This window comes from Hyperoodon ampullatus (assembly GCF_949752795.1).
Source record: "Hyperoodon ampullatus genome assembly, chromosome: 7".
NCBI lineage: Eukaryota > Metazoa > Chordata > Mammalia > Artiodactyla > Ziphiidae > Hyperoodon > Hyperoodon ampullatus.
This window is the reverse complement of record NC_136920.1, coordinates 65935802-65957782: the sequence shown is the minus strand read 5'-3', so window position 1 is coordinate 65957782 and position 21981 is coordinate 65935802. Positions and strand designations below refer to the sequence as shown.

Sequence of the window (21981 nt, the reverse complement as noted above, 5' to 3'; positions counted from 1 at the left end):
GGATTAGAGGCTTACTACGTTCTATGTTATAAGGAAGGAAACTTGAGATCCCACTGGAAAATAAGTAAGGAGAGTGCAGAATCTTGGTCTTCTGACTATTACGGGCCTGTCTGTGAGGGAGAAAAAATGAAGTAGAAATAAAAGGAGGTTTTCACAGGCATCAAGGATAGGAAGGGTTATTCCTAGGGAGCCACAGCTGTCTTTTAATTGGCTTTGCACCATCTTCATTAAGAGGTCTTATAGGGCTTCCCTGGTGGCGCAGTGGTTGAGAGTCCGCCTGCCGATGCAGGGGACATGGGTTCGTGTCCCGGTCTGGGAAGATCCCACATGCCGTGGAGCGACTGGGCCCGTGAGCCATGGCCGCTGAGCCTGCGAGTCCGGAGCCTGTGCTCCGCAACGGGAGAGGCCACAACAGTGAGAGGCCCGCGTACTGCAAAAAAAAAAAAAAAAAAAAAGAGGTTTTATGATATCAGAGGCCACTGTTGGCCTGGGGGCGAGGCTCGAGAAGGATTGAAAATGCCAGCTGACATCTAGTGAACACTGACTATGTGCTGAACATTGTTCTAAGAAGCTTATGTGTAGAATATAATTTACATCGTTATCATCATCCATGTTTTACAAATGAGGAAACTGAGGCACAGATAGAGAAAATAACTTGCCAGTGGTCACGCAGCTACTATGCAGCAGGGCTGAGATGTGATCCCAGGCAGCTTGGCTCCAGAGCCCACGTCACAACCACCATGCTTCCTGAGCTCTGGATACCCACTAATTAGAGGGCTTGGGGGCATCTCTGACCAGTACTTTGAGGAGGACACATTGAGCTACTCCTTGAAAAAGGAGTCATTCCATAGTCATTCCATTTGACATTCCATAGTCGAATAAGTCTGGGAAACTCTCTATACTTTCTCTCCCTCTCGGAGATTTATCCTGCATCTTTGCTTCTTAAGGGCTGAGAAAGCCTACAGGACCTGCCTCATGCTGTCATCCACAAGTGTATCAAAATGTGGAACCTTATTTTCAGAGCTCATAGCATCACCCAGAATGAGGGTTGCAGAGGACATACTTTGGGAGAAGCTGGCTAGGGACATGTGTGCTTGAGTGGATGCGGCATCTAGAAAGCCCTCACCCCTTGCAGGACTGCCAAGGCAGGCTTTAAGGGGGCCAGGTCAGCTCCAAAACCTGGGAGGCAGACGGTGGCCAGAGTGGGGACAGCACGGGCTCTACTGGTTTCCAGTCCTGCCTGGTCACCCTCAGCTCTGTTGCTCTGGAGGAGTCGCCACAAGACACTGAATCTCAGTCTGCTCATCTGCAAAATAACATCTTCCTTCTAGTGCAGTCGGTGGATTGAGTGAGCAGATGTTCCTAAAGCGTCAGGGACAGTGGTATGCTCTGATGAATGGTGAATGTTGTCATTCTGTTGTCTATCTTGCTTGCCTTATTTTTTACATTCTTCTAGGTGGTTCCACGTGGAACTAGGATATGAGGGTTGGAAGCTTCCAAGGAGCAGGCTGGGCCAGTTCCACCCCGTCAGGCTGGAGGTTGTTGTGCCTCTTTTCTGCTCCAAAGCAGGTCAGGGGACTCCCCAGTCCAAGAGAGAGTTTCCTCCTGAGAAGGGGAAGGAGATGCTCTCGGGTTGGACGAAAGAATAAGGAGGAAATGTCAAGAGCTGAGGTGGAGCTGTGGGACACACTCAGATTTAGCTCCAGATCAACATCAAAAGGGAGCATTAACCCAGGACTCCAGCAGGTCCCAGGAGATCCAGAAAAGGCAAAAGTTGATCTCCCTGCTACAGGCAGAATCCGCCCCAGGAAAAACGTTCTGATTCTGAATGAGATGCCAACTGGCAGAGGGTGTGAATCTGTGCCAGCACTGACAAGTCACCTAGCAAGGCGCATTTCTAGACAATGAGGGACCTGAGAATACATTTCAGAAGGCGATTATTTTTAAAAAGGCCTTGGACAGAGAGGGCCACTGTGGTTGTGTGGAAAGGGCGCTGGGCTGGGAGTCACCTCAGCTGGGCCCCGGATGGCTGTGACCTTGTCAAGTCACGCCACCCCACGGGAACTCAGCCTCTTCATCTGTAAAACAAACATAATAGTATCTACCCTGTAGTATTTCTGTGAGGGACAAATTAAATAGTGGATCTTAAGTAGCTTAGACAATAGAAAGCTCCAAATAGCAAGAGGTTAATATTAAAAACTAGGAACACCCTTTAAGGATTGCCATCAGGAGACAGCCATCAAGATGAAATAGCTTCCTTCTAAAAAGCTGATGGGGATTCCCTGGTGGCGCAGTGGTTGAGAGTCCGCCTGCCGATGCGGGGGGCGCAGGTTCCTGCCACGGTCCAGGAGGATCCCACGTGCCGCGGAGCGGCTGGGCCCGTGAGCCATGGCTGCTGAGCCTGTGTGTCCGGAGCCTGTGCTCTGCAACGGGAGAGGCCACAGCGGTGAGAGGCCCGCGTACCACAAAAAAAAAAAAAAAAAAGAAAAAGTTGATGGACTCTCCCAAGGTGAAGTCAGCCAAGCTGACCTAGGATGTTGGTGAAGATTAAAGACGACAAGCATAAGAGACTTCCCAGTAGATGCAGAATTACTATCTGACCCAGCAGTTTCACTCCTAGGTATATACCTAAGAGACTTGAAAACAGGTGTTCAAACAAAAACTTGTGCAATAATGTTTATAGCAGTACTGTTCACAATAGCCAAAAGGTGGAAACAACCTAATATCCATCAACTGATGAATAGATAAACAAAATGTGATATATCCATGCAATGGAGTATTATTCAGTCATTAGAAAGAATGAAGTACTAATACATGCTACAACCTGGATGAATCTTGAAGACATGAGGCTAAGTGAAAGAAGCCAGACAGAAAGGCCACATACTTTATGACTCCATTTATATAAGATACCCAGAATAGGCAAATCTGTACAGATAGAAAGCAGATTAGTGCTTGACAGGGCCTGGGAGGAGGAAAGGAATGGGAAGTGAGTGCCTAACGGGTATGTTTCCATTAGGAGTGGTGAAAAAGTTCTGGAACTAGGTCGTGATGATAGGCGCACAGCATTGTGAAGGCACTTAATGCCACTGAACTGTACACTTTAAAATGCTTTAAACTGTACAATTTATGCTATGTGTATTTTACCACAATTAAAAAAAAGTTCCTGGTGAAGAGGAAATGTGATCCCAAGGCTAGATTCCCCTCTCCTAGAGTTCAGTTGAGGGGAGGGGGAGGGGCTTCAGAGCTTGTCGGCTGGAAGCTGAGGTCTCGAGTCAGCAAATTTACCAAGGGCCTGCGGCAGGCAATCCTTGTGTGAGGGCCCCAGGGGGCTCCAGAATCGAGGACGGCATGCTTCCTGCTCTCAAAATGTATATACATTATTCTCACTAAGGACGGACTGACAAGTACTATAGATGACAAGGGATTAAGTGCAGGGCAGTGGGCCATTCATTCCGCCCTGGCCATCTGTGCAGGCTTCTCGGAAGAGCAGATAGTTGAGGAGGTGGAGGCTTGGCAGGTTGGTAAGGAGGGGAAGGGCTTCCAGGGAAAGGCACGTGGTGGTACGGGGTGGGGGGATGTTTCTGAGTGGGGAACGCGTTGCGGTGAATCAGGCGCGGTATCTGCGGAGTCGGGGGATGGAGGAGAGGGTCCCGAGAGAGATGCGCTCCAAAGGCAATTAGGTCAGCTTGTGGAGGGCTTTGAAGGTGGAGCTGGGGAAGTGGGGACTTGCTCTCCAGGCCGGGGGGAGCCAAGGAGTCCTCTAAGTGAGGAGTAACATGACTAAGCCCGTGTTCGAGAATGATCAGCGTGGAGGAAGATGGCCTGAAGACAAGGAGGCTGAGGACGGGAAGGTGGGCTGTGACCTCATCTCTGCAGGGCTCAAGGAGGCCCCCTTCCTCCCCTCAACATCCCCGCCCCAAGAAATGACAGCGGGAAGGGTAAACCAAACCTGGTGAGCTTTGCATTAGCCAAGATTCTTGTTTGCATGGAACAGAAACTCATTCAAATTAGATTAGGCAAGAACCAGAATTTTCTGGGTCTCATAACTGAGAGGCCTAGGGCAGTTCCAGAAATAGCTGGATCCATGGGGCTTGTTCCCTCTATCTCTCAACTGTCCTTGGGTTCAGATCTCTCCTTAGGCAGCCTTTGCCTCTCGGCAGCACTGTGGCACACACAGGTCCTGGCTTACAGCCTCCTCTCAGAACCCCCAGCAGCAAGAACTCCCCCAGTCATTCCAATGAAAGTCGCCAAATTGAATTTATTGGCCCATTCTTAGTCTCGTGTTCATCCCTTGGTGAATCACCAGGGCCAGGGGTTTTCTGATTGGCCAGGCTGACCCCACCCACCCCAAGCACGGGGATGAGGAGATGCTGCTGTTACCAGAAGAGGGGGGACTTTCTGCTAAAGGGGCATAAATTGTAGCTGTCTCCCCAAAGCATCAACCCTGTGCCAAGCCATTTACACATCTCATTTCATCCTCTCAGCCATCCTGAGGTGGAATCGGTTACCTCCCTTTTACAGAGGAGGAAACTGACTCGTAAGCTAACTTGTCCTCCCTCCCCACCCCAGCCCCAGCTCTTTCTCTGTTCTGTGCTGCATAGCATCTCTTAGGGACGCCAAGTACAGCCACTAAGGAGGGTGACAGCTAAGGAAATGAGAACTAAAGCGCATGATCTTTAAGCTGAGAGACACTCAAACTGCATTCAGTCAGACAGCTCATGCAGGGGTTGGAGATCCTGACCACTTAGCTGTTGGAAGATCAGAGGTCAGTCCAGTTGTTGGAGATGCTCCTTCTCTGCCTCACTTCTGTCCCATGAGCCAGGCAGCTGGGAATCACTGTTGATCAGGAGGTGGGAGAGTGGGGGTGTGTGCATCTCTAGACATGGAGTACAACTCAGTGGTGATGCAAAAGCATTCACTGCAGACAACTTCACGAACACCATAGCTTCCCTGCCCTTAGCAAGACATCGCAGAAGAGGGTGATGGGGCATTTGTCAGGGAAGAGGGAGTAAAGGGCATTCACGCATAGAGCACAGGATGTACAAAGGCACTGAGGCATGCTTGGCGTGACAAGTCTTCATGATGATAAAATTCCCTGGGAACCCAGAATAATTTTATCAGGGAGAGACAGGCTGCCATGGAAATGGCTTCCTGTGGCATCAGCACCAAGCTAGAAGCTCAGGCTTCCCCAGGTGATTCTGCTTCCCTAGTCTTCATTTTTAGGAATTAATTTACAACTAATGACAGAGAGTCACCCAGGTCACTCTCTGCCCTTCCAAGCCATGTGCTAGGTTAAAGGCCTTTGACTTGGTAACAGCAAGCAGCATAAATCTAGAGCATTTCCTGTGTGGGAAGCAGGGCAAGTGATGCAGTGTCAAGAGGGCCTGGGCAGGAGTGAACACAACCAGCAGAGCTTAACAGTTGCCCAGATCCCCACTGGGGTCTGACACAAGGCACTCTGGGTGAATGGGGACGTTCTAGAAATACTGACATCCTCAGGGGACTGGCCTGGCCCAGGGTGGAAGGCAATTTTATATGCTCGACTACTATTTTTGGATTCACTACTGCTCCAAATGGTGGGCAGCCATGGAGGCCTTCAGGGAACCCGAGCACTGTTTCCCAGCACAGCTCTGATTCAGCCTGCCCAGAGCCTGCAGGCCAATGCCCACTCCCCCCATGCTCTGGGTTTTGTGCATTTCCTAGTTATATGCTGGTAGACAGCACCCAAAGCACCCAATACTAACTCCTGCAAAGAGAATTCATCACACACTAATACAAAGGGATCAACCACCATCTTAGGATATGACTCAAGACTATGTCAGGGATACTGTGTAGCTTGGACTCTGGCTAACTTAGGAGAAAAGGGATCAGAGCCAGAGATATCCAGAAACTTCCCTGGCTTTCCCTTCTCAGAGTTGGCTGAATCAGGCAGGGAGCAGATTCTGTGCAGGGAACAGAGTCACTTTTCCTGTTGAGCTGAGATTTCCTCTCATGTGCTTGTCAGCAGTAGAGGGGCCACAAGACAGGGGAACAGGCAACACAGGATGCCTTTATTGGGCTAGCTCTGGATGGATGAAAGGAATATATAAGAATGTGTTCTGGGAACTTTCCAGCTGAAAGCCCAGAGGAGCAGTGCTGGTGTGCTTGTCACAGGTCACATTCCTTTCTGTTTCCAAAGCTAGTCCTTACTGATGAAGGGGAAGAGTGCAGGGGATCTCCAGACTGCGATGAATCCTGTCCTTGAGCCTCGTTTCATAGAGACTTCAGGGTGAGAATAAAAGACGTCATTCCTGTTTGTGCCCATACCTGGAAAAACAATATATATTTGAAGGTCTTTGCTAGCAGAATTCTAAATGCCTCAGGTGAGAAATGATGTACCCTGCAAAGATGATTTGACTTTTGGGAATGTTGCATGTGTTGAGTGTGGTCTGGAGTGAGTGTGTGGATGTGGATGTGCAGTGTGCATACGTGGGCACACGTGCTGCAACCCAGCTCTCACCATCCGTGCCTTGAGTGCCTGATGAGGGCTCTGTCTCTTACTGTGGAGCTCAGTGGCTTGCTCTACCTGGTTTACTGCTATACACAGAGCTTGGCTTTGAAGATGATCAGTAAATATCTGCTAAATGGAAGAACAGACGAGCGATCTGCACGTGCATCTTGGCAAGTTTCTCTTTCTTTTGGGCGTAGTCTTGTCTCCACGTCTCTATGTGTCTGTCTCTCTGAGCTCATGTCCCTGGTCCCTTCATCTCTTCCTGTTTCTTTTCGTCTTTCTGTTGTCTCTTTCTCCTTCATTTCTCCTCTCATAACCCCATACACACACATATACTCCATCTCTTTTCCGCAACCTGTCTCCCTAAATTTCTTGTTTTTCTTTTCTCTTTTTTGGGGGCAAAAGTTTCATTTTTTAACAGCTTTGTTAAGATATGATCCATATACCATATAATTCACCCAATTAAAATATACAATTTAAAAATATACAATTCAGTGGTTTTTAGTACAGAGAATTGTGCAGCCATCACCACTATTTAATTCCAGAACATTTTCATCACCCAAAAAGAAACCTGTATCTATTAACAGTTACTCCCCATTGCCCCACATTCCTCTAGCCCTAAGCAACCACTAATCTACTTTCTGTCTCTATAGACCTCTCTATTCTTGACATTTTGTATGAGTGCAGTTATACAATACATGGTCATTTGTGACTGGCTTCTTTCACTGAGCATAGAGTTTTCAGGGTTCAACCATATTTCAGCATGTGTCAGCACTTCATTCTTCTTTATAGCTGAATAATATTCCATTGTATGGATATACCATATTTTATTAATCTATTAATTAGTTGGACATATGGCTTGTGTCCACTTTTTGGCTATTATTAATAATGCTGCTATGAACATTGTGTACATGTGTTTGTGTGGACACATGTTTTCATTTCTCTTGGGTATATACCTAGGAGTGGAATTGGCAGATCATATGGCAAATCTGTGTTTAACCTTCTGAGGAACTGCTAATGTGTTTTCCAAAGTGGCTGTATCATTTTACATTTCCACCAGCAATGTATAAGGGTTCCAATTTCTCCATATCCTTGCCAATTCTTGTTCTTATCTGTCATTTTTCTTTTAGCCGTCCTAATGGGTGTGAAGTGGTGTCTCATTTTGATTTGTACTTCCTGATGGCTAATGATGTTGACCATCTTTTCACATGTTTATTGGCCATTTGTATATCTTCTTTGGAGAAAGGTCTTTTCAAATCTTTTGTCCATTTTAAAATTGTTTTTTGTCTTTTTATTACTGATTTGTTAGAGTTTTTATACATTCTGGATACAAGTGCCTTATTAGATATATTATTTGCAAATATTTTTTCCTCTCCTATTGGTTGTGTTTTCACTTTCTCAATTGTACCATTTGCAGTTCAAAAGTTTTTAATTTTGATGATGTCCAATTTACTTATTTTTTCTTTTGTTGCCTGTGCTTTTGGTATTGTATCTAAGAAGGTACTGCCTAACCCAAGGACACAAAGGTTTACTCCAGTGTTTTCATCTAAGAGTTTTATAGTTTTAGCTCTTCCATTTAGGTATGTGATCTATTTGGAGTTAATTTTTGTATATGGTATAAGGAAGGGGTCCTACTTTATTCTTTTGAATGTGGGTATCCAGTTGTTTCAGAACTATTTGTTGAAAAGACTATTCTTTCCTCCATTGAATTATCTTGGCACCCTTGTTGAAATCAACTGACTATAAATGTAAGGGTTTATTTATGGACTCTCAGTTCTGTTCCATTGATCTATATGTCTATCTTCACATACTACCCAGCATCATGTTATCTTACTGTAGTTTTATCTATTAAGTTTTGAAATTGAGAGTTGTGAATTACCCTTTTTTTCCCTTTCTTTCTTAAGGTTTGTTTTGGTTATTCTTGGTCCCTTGCATTTCCGTATAAAATTTAGGATCTGCTTGTCAGTTTTTGAAAAATGGCTACTAGAATTTTGATAGGGATTGTGTTGGATATATAGATCAATTTGGGGAATATATAATCTTAATATTAAGTTTTCTGATCTATGAACATGGGACGGCATTCTATCTATTTAGGTCTTTAATTTCCTTCAACAATGTTTTGTTATTTTGAGAGTGTAAGTTTTTCATTTCTCTTATTAAGTGTATTCCTAATTATTTTATGCTTTTTGATGCTATTGTTAATGGAACTGTTTTCTTTTTTTTTTAATATTTATTTATTGAGTTAGGCTGTGCCAGGTCTTAGTTGCGTCACACGGGATCTTCGTTGCAGCATGCGGGATCTTTAGTTGTGCCATGCAGACTTCTTAGTTGCAGCATGCAGACTCTTAGTTGTGACATGTGAACTTTTAGTTGCAGCATGCATGCGGGGTCTAGTTCCCCGACCAGGTATCGAATCCAGGCCCCCTGCATTGGGAGTGCGGAGTCTTACCCACTGGACCACAAGGGAAGTCCCTGGAACTGTTTTCTTAATTTCATTTTTGGATTTTTCACTGATAGTGTATAGAAATATAGTTGATTTTTGTATATCAGTCTTGTATCCTGCAACCTTGCTGAACTTGTGTATTAGTTCTAATAGATTTTCGGTGGATTCCTCAGGATTTTCTCTGTATACGATTATGTCATCTGCAAATAGTGATAGTTTTACTTCTTCAAAACCAGAATTCTTGGGGCCTACTCCAGAGCATTTTTATTTCATTAGAGGGTCCTGAAAGGAGCTTTGTGGCTGGCCTAGAGAAATACTAAAGCAGTTATTCCCCCAAATTCATTGATACCAATTCCAAAGATTAGCTGTTTGAAAAAGAATTGAATTTAAACCCGATATGGCTAAGAAATTCTGTCAGTAGCTGTATTCGTTTGCTAGGGTTCCCATAACAAAATACCACAGACTGGGTGGCTTAAATAACAGAAATTTATTTTCTCACATGTCTGGGAAAGTCCAAGATCAAAGTATCAGTAAGTTTGTTTTCTCCTGTGGTCTCTCTCCTTGGCTTGCAGATGGCCACTTTCTTGCTGTGTCCTTACATGGTCTTTCCCTGTGCACACACATCCCTGGTGTCTTTCTGTGTGTTCAAATTTCCTCTTCTTATAAGGACATGTGTCAGACTGAATTAAGGCCTAGTGGCTTCATTTCAGTGCAATCACCTCTTTTAAGACCCCATCTCCAGATACAGTCGCATTCTGAGGTGCTGGGGGCTAGGGCTTTGTCAATATGTGAATTCTTGGAGAACACAGTTCAGCCCATAGCAATAGCCTTACTGGTTTTCCTCTGAGAGATCGGATTTCTGGTTAGTTGCAACTAGTGAAGCCAGAATTTATTTAAATAACCCATTCACAAGACTACCAAATGACAGTGACCTGCAGCCAGAATTAAAAGGCACTGCCTCTAGTCCTGAGCTAAAGGATCCTCACTTGTGATCTTGCATGTTCCTTGAGCTCACTTTTGTCAACCTGCCCTAGAGCCACATCAAAGAGGGTCTAGCCATCAGACTCAGACATGCATATAACACCTAGAACCTCTATTTATACTGCCTGCTTGAAAGAAAGTAATTCCAGATTCTGCTGGGTAAACAGTATGGTGACATACTTGCATGAGGAGTCCTTCTGTGAAGTGAAATGTGAAGTTCTTAAATGGAAAGATTCCCGTGAAATGAACTTTAAAGTTCTGAAATGCAAAAGCTCACTAATTTTGTTCTTTTTTGAGCAAAGAGTCAGCTGTGGAAGTTCAAGATGCTAACTATTCATTGCTCTTTAATTCTTACAATAGCCAAAAGCAAAATTAGTTACGTCTATAGAAACCAAAAATCAAGCTTTCTCTCCAGGTATTCTGAGCTGAGGATACATCTCACTTCAGCTGGTGAAATTATCTCCCTCTTTCCTCTGCACAGTCTCTGCTCCCTTTTTCAGTCTTTTATTTTTAACTTTCTTGCCTTCTGAGTGTTTTTATTGACATCTGGCCACAAACCCTTTTAGCAGGCGTTGTAAATCACCCATAGGGAAATCAATAAAAACCAGTTCAATTCATAGTTAATACTGATTTGCTCCCAGATAACCAGGATCCTGCAGCCTCAGAAGTTATGCCCATGGGGGGATCTGCAAGGAGGGTGAAAGGTAAGGGGGGCATTGTGTTCTGAAACAGGAGGTGGGCAGCCAGCTCCCAGAAGCTCAAGGAAGGGATGGACTTTGGCCTATGTCCATGCTTTTCTCATCTGGCCTCCAGGGAAAGCTCTGTGTTTCCATTTCATCCAGCTCAGATTTTTCCAACCACATCAGTGGCATTTTCTTATCTTCTAAGAATCTGCTTCAGAGTTAAAGTATCTTCTTTAAGCCTCTAGAAGGGGCAGCAGGAATGAACTGCTGGATTTGTTGGGGAGGGAGAAGATGGCAGAGTAAGTTACTGTAGCACAGAGGCTGGAAGAGGAAAGAAGCTCTGTCAAGCTGTCTGTTGTCAGGCCACTGCTTTCCGTCCCCTCCAGGGGTCAAATGTCAGAACTTTATTGTACAGAAGGTGAAAGCTAGGCCCAGAGAAAGGCATGACTGGCCCAAGGTCTCAGAGTGGTTTCATAATGAGGTCACAAAGAAATGGCCTCACTGCTTTGAAATCCTAGTTTTCTTCCCAAAAGGAACTTTTCTCAGGAAGTGCAAATTCATGGGTAGTCAGAACTAAAAAAAAGTAAGGCTCCAGAGGAAAAAAAAAATCCATCAGCTAGTTCATTTATTAAAGAGGAGTACATCAAATTGCCTACTGTAAGGGGCATCTAACAGTTTGGACCAACCATTTATGCCCTCTTGGCTAAGGGGAGCATACTCATCTTTGAAAAGAGAATTTCCTAGAAGGGGGTTTTCCTCTCCTCTCCGTCAAGGAGAATATTCTTTTTTTTTTTTTTTGAAAACATCTTTACTGGAGTATAATTGCTTTACAATGTTGTGTTTCTGCTGTATAACAAAGTGAATCAGCTATACGTATACATATATCCCCATATCCCCTCCCTCTTGCGTCTCCCTCCCACCTTTCCTATCCCACCCCACGGAGAATATTCTAACTGCAAGGCCCAAGGTGCTGGAGTTGGTGGGAGTCAGTGAGATCCTCTGTGGTGCCCTGAGAGCAGGGCCTCCCCTGCCCCAGGAGGGAGAATCAGGCTCACAAGCAGGACTGCAAGGTAACACTCAGAATGCCTGGTTTTACTCCCCAGGTAGCCCTGGTTTCCTCAAGTTGAACATCTCTGACCCTCCAGGAAGTCTTGTCCCCTCTCCCCTTAGGTGTTTTCAGAAGACGTATGCATGTAATCTGGGTTAAAGAATTATTTGATTCAGTTCAACATTTGCCAAACCCTAATTCTGTATCTGGTGCTGGGGATACAAAGATGAAAAGACTGGGTTTTGAAGGATGAATAGGAGTCTGCCTTGAAGCCCACTGAGTTGCTGTCAGCCAAGTGGGGAAGACCAACCTGAAAACAAATAATTGGAATTGTGTTAGAGCAGGTTTGGCCAACTTTTTATGTAAAAAGCCAAATAGTAAACATTTTAGGCTTCGTAAGTCAGATAGTGTATGCCTCACCTACTCTACTCTGCCCTCGGAGTGTAAAAGCAGCCATAAACAATGCATAAATGAATGGTTGTGGCTGTGTTTCAATAAAATTTTATTTACAAATAGAGTCAGTGGGTCATATTTGGCCCAGAGGCCAAATAATTTGCTGAACCCTTTGTCTGAGGAATGTCATCATAATATGGGAACCAACCCTCCCAAGCGTCCATTTTCTGGTTTGTTATCAGCCTCTCTCACCTGGAAGTGCAAGTGAGAAATTTCCAGAAGCTTCAGCATTTCCAGAAGCTTCTTAAGAATGACTCAGCTTAAACCTTGGATTAAACTCTGCTGTTTACCAAACAGTTAACATAAAGACAGGTACTATACATATAACAAACTGCAATTTAACAGATAGAATATACGGGAATCTGATGTTAAGAATAATAACTTCGCTATGATGACTTGGTGAATCCTTAGCCAGAAAAACCTCTTCTGGTCCTGTGCTGGTGTTTTTTTTGTGCCACCTCTGCTGCCGGGTTCTGTATTGCCCTCATCATGGTGTGCTGAACTGAACCCTGGGCTTGGAGACAGACTACCCTGAGCTCAAACCCTGTTTACAGTGCTTGGTAACTGTAATGCCTGGAGCAAATTACTTAGCCTTTCTGAGCTTCTCATCTGTAAAATGGGAATAATAATATCATGCAGGGCTGTTGTAAGGACTGAATATGATAAAAGGATGTAAAGAGCCAGGTAGAGCACCTAGTGCAATAAGTATGGCTTTTCTTCTGCTAATGCCTCGGAATTGTTTCCATGCACTCACCGTCTTCATTGTGGGAAGATGACAACTCTCCTGGAGAGAAATCCTCTATGGTTCCTTCCTGTCTCAGATCATTAAGCAGCCGCAGTTTCTCATGCCTGTTCAAGTAGCAGCGTACTGAAATTCATGTGCCTCAGGCCACCAAAATTTGCTGTTGGGACAGTCATTCCCAGGCTCCTGCCTTTACCTCCCCGCCCCCAGCCTCCCAGGCCATTGCACATCACTGTTTACCATAGCCTGCTCTCAAGCTGTGCTTAAAGACTCAAATCCTGCAGCTATTTGCATAAATCTGGACACCAAGGGAATTGCTCCATTTTACTTAAGCACTTGGTTTCTTGTGGCCACAGCCTCCATCCAAGGAGCATCTTTTGAACTGACCAAACTGCAAATGCAGTTCAATTCAGATTCTCTTGGTGAAGAAAAGACCCCGGCCGAGATCCACAACTGCTCCTGTCCCCTCCACAGGCCTCGCTGGGTGAGGTGTGAGCTTCCTTCTTGTCCTGCAAACTGAGGTCCTCACCCCAAACTGTGGGGCTGGGGTCCAGGGCAGAGGGCAGCGGTCATGTTCACACAGCCTCCCGTTGCTGGGGTCTCAGGGTCTGCTCTCCTGGGGAGGGTTAACAGGTGCCATCTGACTCTGAGCCGAGGGGTAGATGGCATGAGTTCCTGGTGGTCATCTTCAAGAGGCATCGACATTTGAAAATCATTTAAAGGTTGAAATTTGACTCAACAAACACATCTTTGTGTTCACCATCCTATCTTTTAGGCAGGAACATGCAGGCTGCTCAAACCTAGTTCCGCCTCTGGAGACTGAGTTTAAACGAGTGTGTGTGTGGGCTTCTCTGGTGGTGCAGTGGTTGAGAGTCCGCCTGCCGATGTAGGGGACATGGGTTCGTGCCCCGGTCTGGGAAGATCCCACATGCCGCGCAGCGGCTGGGCCCGTGAGCCACGGCCGCTGAGCCTGCGCGTCCGGAGCCTGTGCTCCGCAACGGGAGAGGCCACGGCAGTGAGAGGCCCGCGTACCGCAAAAAAAGAAAAAGAAAAAGAAAAAAAAAAAGAGTGTGTGTGTAGTAGGGGGAAGGGTGAGAGACAGGCATCGTTGTGGGGGTGGGTTTGGGCGGGGCTTCTGGGAGGATGCTGAGCCCATCAAGAGGTGCAAGGGATGCAGAATGAGGAGCAGGTTCTGAGGACAGGGACATGGTGATAAGTTAGTCAGGGGATAACTTAGGGCAAGAGCATTTGCTCCAGATCTGAGTTTTTCAGATCAAACTCTCATGTAGGCAGCAGAGTGATGAGGGAAGCGAAGCCTTTGGTGTTGAGAAAGACCCTGTAAAGCCCGTTTTACAAAGGATAAGCTGTTTGTCCCAGTTGGAAATCTTTATTGCAAGAGCCAAAAAGCCAACATAAGCCAGTTTAAGCAGAAAGGGGTATTCATTGGTTCTTGAAACATAAAAGGCCAGGGATATCAGGCATGGCTTGATCAGGGCCTTAGATGATAGCCTCAGAACCTGGTTTCTTTTGGCTCTTTGCTGTGTTCTCTTTCACACTGATTACATTCTTAGACAAATTCTTTATCATGACAACAAGGATTCTGTTTTCACCTTCTTAGATTCAAGGTCTGCAGTTAGGAGTAAGAATCTCATTCCCAGGGATTTCCCTGGTGGTCCCAATGCGGGGGGCCTGGGTTTGATCCCTGGTCAGGAAGCTAGATCCCGCATGCCACAACTAAAGACCCAGTGCAGCCAAATAAATAAATAAATATTAAAAAGAAGAAGAAGAAGAATCTCATTCCCAGGATGCCCAGCAAAGTCTTACTGTATCTCATTGGCTCTGGCTGGTCACATGCTCACCCTTGAACCAATCACTGTAATGGGGAAAGTGATACAAAGATGGCCTCAGACTGCCTCCAGCACTGGTGTTGCCAGTTAGACCCCTGGCCACTGATTATATGACTGCTCTCAATAGGCTCCATGGACCTCAAACTCATGGGGCAGGAAGTGGGGCACAGTCTGGCAACTTAGCCAACCCTGTACTGAGATGGGGAGACTGAGGGCAGAGTGGTGAAAGAACTCATCCCCACACAGGCCGCTGATGTCAGTCTGCTCTTCACTCCCCCAGAAGGCTCCTGTCACCAACCCGTTATAATCCTTCCTTTGGCCTCCTGAAGCACGTATTGGGCCTGACTCTGCCCTGCAGCCCAGCCCAGGTTATCGGGCTTATTTCCACAGCTTCCGAGAACTAGGATTCCCAGCGTGGAGATAAATAGGGGGTGGGACTTGAGCTGGGTGCTCCATCCCAGCAGGGAAGACCTATCTACTCTGTTTGCCTTAGATGGAGCAGCTGCTTCCTATCTGCCCCGGGGGATGCTGTGAGAAGGACTTTCAGTTCTGTGCCTCAGCTAGGGTTGCCCTTGCTGGCCCTGAGGTAGGACTGTGATGTGGAACAATCCAGACCCCCTGTCCGGAAACCTCTGCCAATAACTCTTGTTCTGTCTCTTCGGAGGTTAGATAGGAACAGGAGTGACTCTGCTCTTGAGAAAGAACAAAGATCCCATTTTAGGCACAGAAGACCCAGATCTTAGTCCTGACTCTGTCACCTGACTGTGTGACCCGGCACAAGTCACTTTACCCTCTGAGACTCGATTTCCTCATCCGTGGAATGGAAATATAATACCTCCCTCACAGAGCTGAGAGGGTTCAAAAGCTAATAAATAATATCATACATACTGTGCTGTGTGTGGAGTAGGCCAGATGAAAGGTGTGGTTTGATTCCTAGAGTCCTTTCTTTCAAAAGGAGGATCCACCAGGTACTGAGCTCTGGACCCGCACTACGTTTCCACAGCTGGGAAACGTGATGAAAGCTCTCTGCCTTCAGGCTTGGCAGATGTGGTTTTGTACAGGAAACCACTGCGTGGCAGATGGGGGCAGCTGTAAGGTGCTATCATGGACCAGAGAGCACACAGCATCCCGGAGAGGTCAGGGAAGGCTTCCTGGGGAGGCAGCCTTGAAGGACACTCTTGGAGCCCCAGTGCCCAGCACGACACTGACACTGAGAGCCACTCACATGTGTTTCTTGAATGAATGAATGATTTAGGCAGGCACTGTGCAGACCATCTTTTCCTTCTGACTTTCCCAAACCAGTTCCTGCATGTAGACCCTGATGGTTACTCCCCAGAGCAAAACTGGGAAGGGAGAGGGAGAAGGAGGGGTCATGGAGGGAAGAATGGCAAAGAAAGGCATGCTGGGAATTGGACATTCATTGGTTATTTTTGTTTGTTTGTTTGGGGATGGGGTGTTGCCAAATCAAGGAAGAAATTTTATTTTATTTTACTTTATTATTACCATTTTTTTGGCTGTGCTATGTGGCTTGTGGAATCTTAGTTCCCCCACCAGGGATCGAACCTGGGCCCTCGGTAGTGAAAGCGCAGAGTCCTAACCACTGGACCGCCAGGGAATTCCCAAGAAATTTTCTTTTTGTTTGGAACAAAGTTCCCAAGGTGGTAGGGCGCTGTTCCTGGCTTTTTTCAGATTGGCCGCTCCTGGTGGCTCCCTTTAATTTCTCAGGACACCAAAGAGACTATCTTTTTTTTTTCTTTTAACAATGCCATTATTTACTATGCAAGTAAGTCAGGCTCATTGTAGAAAAAAAAGGGAAAATAGAGACATAAATATTCAAAAGATATTAGATTGAATTTATTCATAATTCCATTTGAAGATAACCATTTTTAACATTTGGGGTTCAAGATGGTTATCTTGACTTCTTCCCCCACCCTCATGAATAGATAGAGCCATATATCAATCTACATATATTTCACATAAGATATATATATATATAGATAGATGATTTTTAAATGAAAGTAGAATCATGCCAGCTGTTTTTCTTCCCCCTCAACCAATATATTGTGAACAAAAATGACTATGTCTAAAGCATCAAACCTTTACACCTTTGAAGCATTTTGGATGGAGATGTTCTAAAATGGAACTCGCTCTCCAGTCTTTCCCAAGGAGCCAGCATGGGAACTCTGCTTCATTCATGCTCACCGTAGACATGCTGTCTGTACGGCAGGGATGAATGCAGGGCCTGGGAGGCTGTCTAAGATTGGCCCGGACCCAATGGCCCCAGGGTCTGGGCCACACAGAGTGCTTGTGTCTGCTCTTCAGAGTGTGGCTGCTTCCTTCCTTGTGGTCAGTTGTGTTTTCTCACTGTTTTTAATCTGCTGTGGGCTGGAAAACCAGAAAACCAAGCCCAGAGAGGAGCATTATCTAGGTTTTAAGTCAAGTCCTCTGTTGCATCAGGCACAGGTGATTTGTGTTATCAGTATTTTGTTTCTCAGATGTGAGTAAAGGAACACTTCTTAAGTATTTACTATGTTCTGGATACTTTCCATGCCTATTTTATTTAAATCTCACAACAACACTTTGAGAGAAGTAGCTTAACCCCTGTCTTACAAACAGCAGACTGGTCCCATAGAAGTTCATTGCTTTGTCAAGGGCCACTGAGCTGTAAGTGCCAGAGCTGTGATGGGACCTGGTCTGTTTCACTCCCAAATCCCTGCTTTTCTCCTTGTACCACGTCTCATGCTTGCTGCCAATTCTGGGCTGGGTTTGGTTTGATATCATTGCCAGGGGCAGGGCCACTGGACTGGGGATATGCTTCTGCATGGAGCAGGGCTTGGCTCCCACGAAGGTCTGAGGCCAGGCAAAGATCTGTCTCCTCAGGCAGCAGCTCCAGGGCCTGGACAGCAAGGAGAGGCCTGTAGAATCACACATCACCCAGAGATCCCATGGGAGGGGGCCTCATCAGTCTGTAGAGAAGGCCAATCTCTGCTTAGCTGACTGGCCTTCTCAGATAGTGCTCACAGTTGGCACTGCTTATTGGCCTTGATTTGAATTAGATTAATTAGCAGGAGAAGCCCAGGAGAACATTTTCTCATGGTATAAATCAGAGGGGGCAATTGGTGGCTGCAGACTGAATCTTGACCAGGGATGTGTTTGTCTGGCCCGCCTGGTGTTTCTCTTAACTTTTTGAATTACATTTAGCATTTATAAATTGGGAGATTTCATATTTAAACATCTGGGATTTGGGCTTTTCTTGAAAAATTGGGAGATCTAGCCAACAAAGATGGGTATTTTTTTCATGACTCCCCCCGCCAGTTGAATAGTAACTGCCCCGGTTAGATGGCACCTGTGCTCTGTGGTCAGCCACACCCCATAATGGCTGTCATTCATCTCACCTGCCTGGCCCCTGAAGGATCTGAATTTCTCGCCTTTACATGAATCCTAGTTTTACAGAAGCTAGTTGCCAATTAAAGCAAAGCCTTCTTAATCTGTTTATTAGTGATATGGTTTCATTCATTAATTAATTCAACCAACATCTAGTGAGTGGCCATTATGTGTTTTACCCTGTACTGGATGTGGGTCATAAAAATATGAATATTTATTCAAACAGTCATAAAAATGTGAATAAGGTATAGTCTCTGCTGTTGAGGTGCTCAAATTCTAGCTGAGATGAAGTCTGTGCAAATTGCTCTGGGAGAACAGAGAAGTGTGGTAAACTGAATAATCCTCCCCTGCACCCCGCCAAGATGTCTGTGTCCTAATCCCTGGAACCTGTGAATATGTTACCTTAAATGGAAAAAGGACCTTTGCAGATATGATTAGATTAAGGTTCCTTAGATTTGGAGATCATCCTGCATTAGCTGTGTGGGCCCAGTGTAATCCCAAGGGTCCTTATAAGAAGGAGGCATGACAAAGTCAGACAAAAAGGAAATATGAGGATGGAAGCAGAGGTCATAGAAGAGAAAAGATGCTACACTGCTGGCTTTGAAGATGGAGAAAGGGCCACCAGCCAAGGAATGTAGGCAGCCTCTAGAAACTGGAAAAGCAAGGAGATGGATTCTCCCCTAGACCCTGCAGAAGGAACACAGCCTACTGATACTGATTTTAGCTCACTGAGACTGATTTTGAACTTCTGACCCCCAGAACAGTAAGATAATAAATCTGTGTTGTTTTCAGAGACCAAGTTTGTGGTAATTTGTCACAGCAGCCATAGGAAACTAATACAGGAAGGGAGAAATTTTTTCTGGGGTGAATGAAGGAAAAAATATTTGAATTAGATGAATAGGAGTTCATCAGGTATAGAAAGGGGATGGAAGGCAACCCAGGCATAAGGAAGAGGATTATGCAAAAGGTATAAAAAAGCAGGGCATGTTTGAAGGTTGGCTATTGGTTCATCATGGCTGGACCATAAGGTGTATGATGGCTGAAATAAGAGATGAGGCCAGGGAGAGGGGCTGGAATCTTGACTTAGAACTGGTTACATGGGAAAAAAGACCAGTTCTAAGTCAGGATTTCTTATAATCTCAAAGATTATAATAAAGGGAAGGGTGGTCCAATTTATGTTTTAGAGAGACTGCTCTGGCATCTTATGGATGGTGTTTGGAAGGGACCAGACCAGAGGTAAGGAGACCAATGAGACTGTTGCAGTGACCCAGGTCACACAGAGCCATGGCTGGGATGGTGGCTACAAGAAAAAGGGAAGTGATCAAAGACACCTGAACTAGGATTGACAAGACTTAGAATCGAGCTGAATGTGGGGAGTGATGACTGCTGGGTTTTTAGCTTGAGTGCGTTCACTAGCACACAGGAGTGGGCTTGTGGGAGAGCAGGGCTGGGGGCAGGAAGAAATGATGGGTTCTGTTTGAGACATGGTGAGTGTGAGGGGACCATAGTGCACATGGGAAGAGTTGCCTGAGGGGCTCAGTAGTGTGCTGGTAAATGGTCAACAGCCGGCTCTCTGGGGAAAAAAAGACTTTGATATATAGCATTTGCTGACTCCTGCGATATAAATACTCCCATCATGACCAATTTTAAGTTACTAACTCAACATCACTAAATGTGGAGTTGGGAAGAGGTACACGGTCAGGCACCAGCATACCACTGGAGAAGTTCCCACAAAGTACAAGAAGGAAGGGCCTAAAAATCCACCTCCTTCCCAAGACAGGCTCAGTGACTCACTGAGACCACACACCTGGGGAAGGTAGAACCAGGCCCAGAATCTAGGAGGCAGCTTCTGGTCCTCCACTGATTAGAGGCAGCCTCAAGCCCTGCTGATGGCCCCTTGGTGCCCTGGTCAGTTTTGCAGGCCCGGGAATACAGTGTGGTCCTTGACCCCAGGACAATGACTCATGTCACTCTGGAGTGAGTGACTCAGGGAAGAGGCTGCTGGGTGGCCTGGAACAAAGAGAACTGGGAGGGATTTATTTCTCCTGGAAGCTCAAAGGGGGGCTCAGATACTTTTCTGCTGTTCCCTGTGCCTTTGAACTGCCTCCGATTAAGCAATTGCACATATTTCCAAGAAGAAAGAAAATTTTTTTCAAGTGGACTTAGTTTTTAAAAAAAGAATTGCTAAAGTGAACAAGCTGGAGAGGAAAGCTGGGGAGATGTTCTGGCTTACTTCCTGTCCTGGCTGAGGCCAGGGCTGGGGGTGGATAGAGGTCTCGCTGTGACTTGACCACTTTTCAGGGGGTGTAGAACATGGATCCCAGGCATTTCAGGGTTTCTCCAACCCTTCCCTGCTTCTAGAGTGGCATCTAAGGTCCAAGGGGCTTCCTGAGTGCCAGAGAGTCGGGGTGAGGAGGGCGCCCATCATTTGACAAGGTGATCCTCCTGTTTCTGTCAGTCCTTGCTTAGTAGGTAACTTCTGAACCTGCCTTTTCAAGGCACCTTCAGGTCTAGCAACTGTCTGCTCCTAGGTGCACAGAAATGATTGTGTTCTCCGCCCCGTGTCCCCCACCCTACCCCCTATGAGGATGTCTAAAGGCCTCATCTATCAAGTCATATCAAATAGCCATTTCCTCTCTCTGGGGTCTTCTCCTCTGGGTTCTGTCTGGGAAATGGGGCCCAAGACCTCTCTGCTCTCAGATTTGGGGATCTTTTCCCACTTCCCCAGGGAAGCAGGGCACAGGCCCTGTTCTCAGGGACTCACCAGAGTCTACCCTCTCACTGCTTCCACTCCACTTTTCCTGTCTTTCCTTTGTCCCATAATCTTTACTAGTCTTGGGTTGGGGGGAGATTTACCATTACGTAGGATGTTTTTGCCCAAATCCTTTTTTCTGTGCACTGAGCCCTTCCTGTTTCCCTAAGGGCTAGCTCTTTGTGATATATAAGGCAGAGATAGACTCCCTTTCCTCTATCTCCTGCTGCTACAACTGCCCCAGCCCCCCTCCTGGGCAGTGAGCACAGAATGGCCTCCCTGTTTGCCCGAGGGGAAGGGCAGTGGGGGAAAGGAGATGTGAGGGGAAGCAAGGAATCTGTTAGGATTCCAGACATGCCACCTATCTTGAGTAGCCCCTGCACGTCCCCCACCAGCCGAGCATCGTGCACACTCATGTACTCTTCCTCTGGGGGCTGACCCGGCCTCCCCTCTTGGATATGGCCCTGGCACAGGTCTCAGCAGATGCTGGCTCACCCTCAGGGCTAGAATGGGTTCTGAATCAGGGGAGGAAGGCATCCCCAGCCAAAAGAGCCCATGAGAGACCCTTGGGACTGGAGAGCATGGCCAGAGTGTGCAGACTCCAGGCCAGAGTGTCGGGAGTGCTCAGGGACTCCTTGCCAAAGCACCGCTGGGCCGCAGCCCCTGTACTCCCAGCCCCTGGACCAGAAGGATTGTGCTGATGGGGAGAGGTCATTGAGGGGGTCCCTTCCGGTCCCTCATCCTCCCCTCTCTGTTGCCCCCGAGGCCCCTTCCTTCTACCCTTCTACACCCCACCCTTGCTCTCCACTCCTCCTTTCAATCCAAATCTGCTTTCAGGATGGAAACTTGGGGCTCCCACTGACATGTCGAGGACTGTGCCCCCTTCAGTCATCCATTCTCCCATTTATCCTGTGCAGCCTGAGCACTTGCACCAGATCTCAAGCTAGGTTTCATCTCTCCCTTGCAGAATAACAGCCTCTGTGCTTTGGGAGTCAGCACAGGGGTGGCAGAAAGGTCAGGGTCTTTGGAACCAGATAGACTCAGGACTGACCACAGCACAGAGCTTGGATGACCACAGTGCAGACCTGGGGCTGACCACAGTACTGCATGCTGTTTCTGTAAACCCACTGCAGACACTGGTTGCCCCATAGCAGAGTG

At 46.4% G+C, this 21981-nt stretch overlaps 1 protein-coding gene across 3 annotated transcripts in view; it reads left to right on the top strand.

Moving 5' to 3' along the window:
- IRAG1 (inositol 1,4,5-triphosphate receptor associated 1) overlaps positions 1–21981 on the top strand; it is a gene marked incomplete at both ends in the record, with an annotated part of 117422 nt that overhangs the window by 13279 nt on the left and 82162 nt on the right. The window lies entirely within an intron of this gene.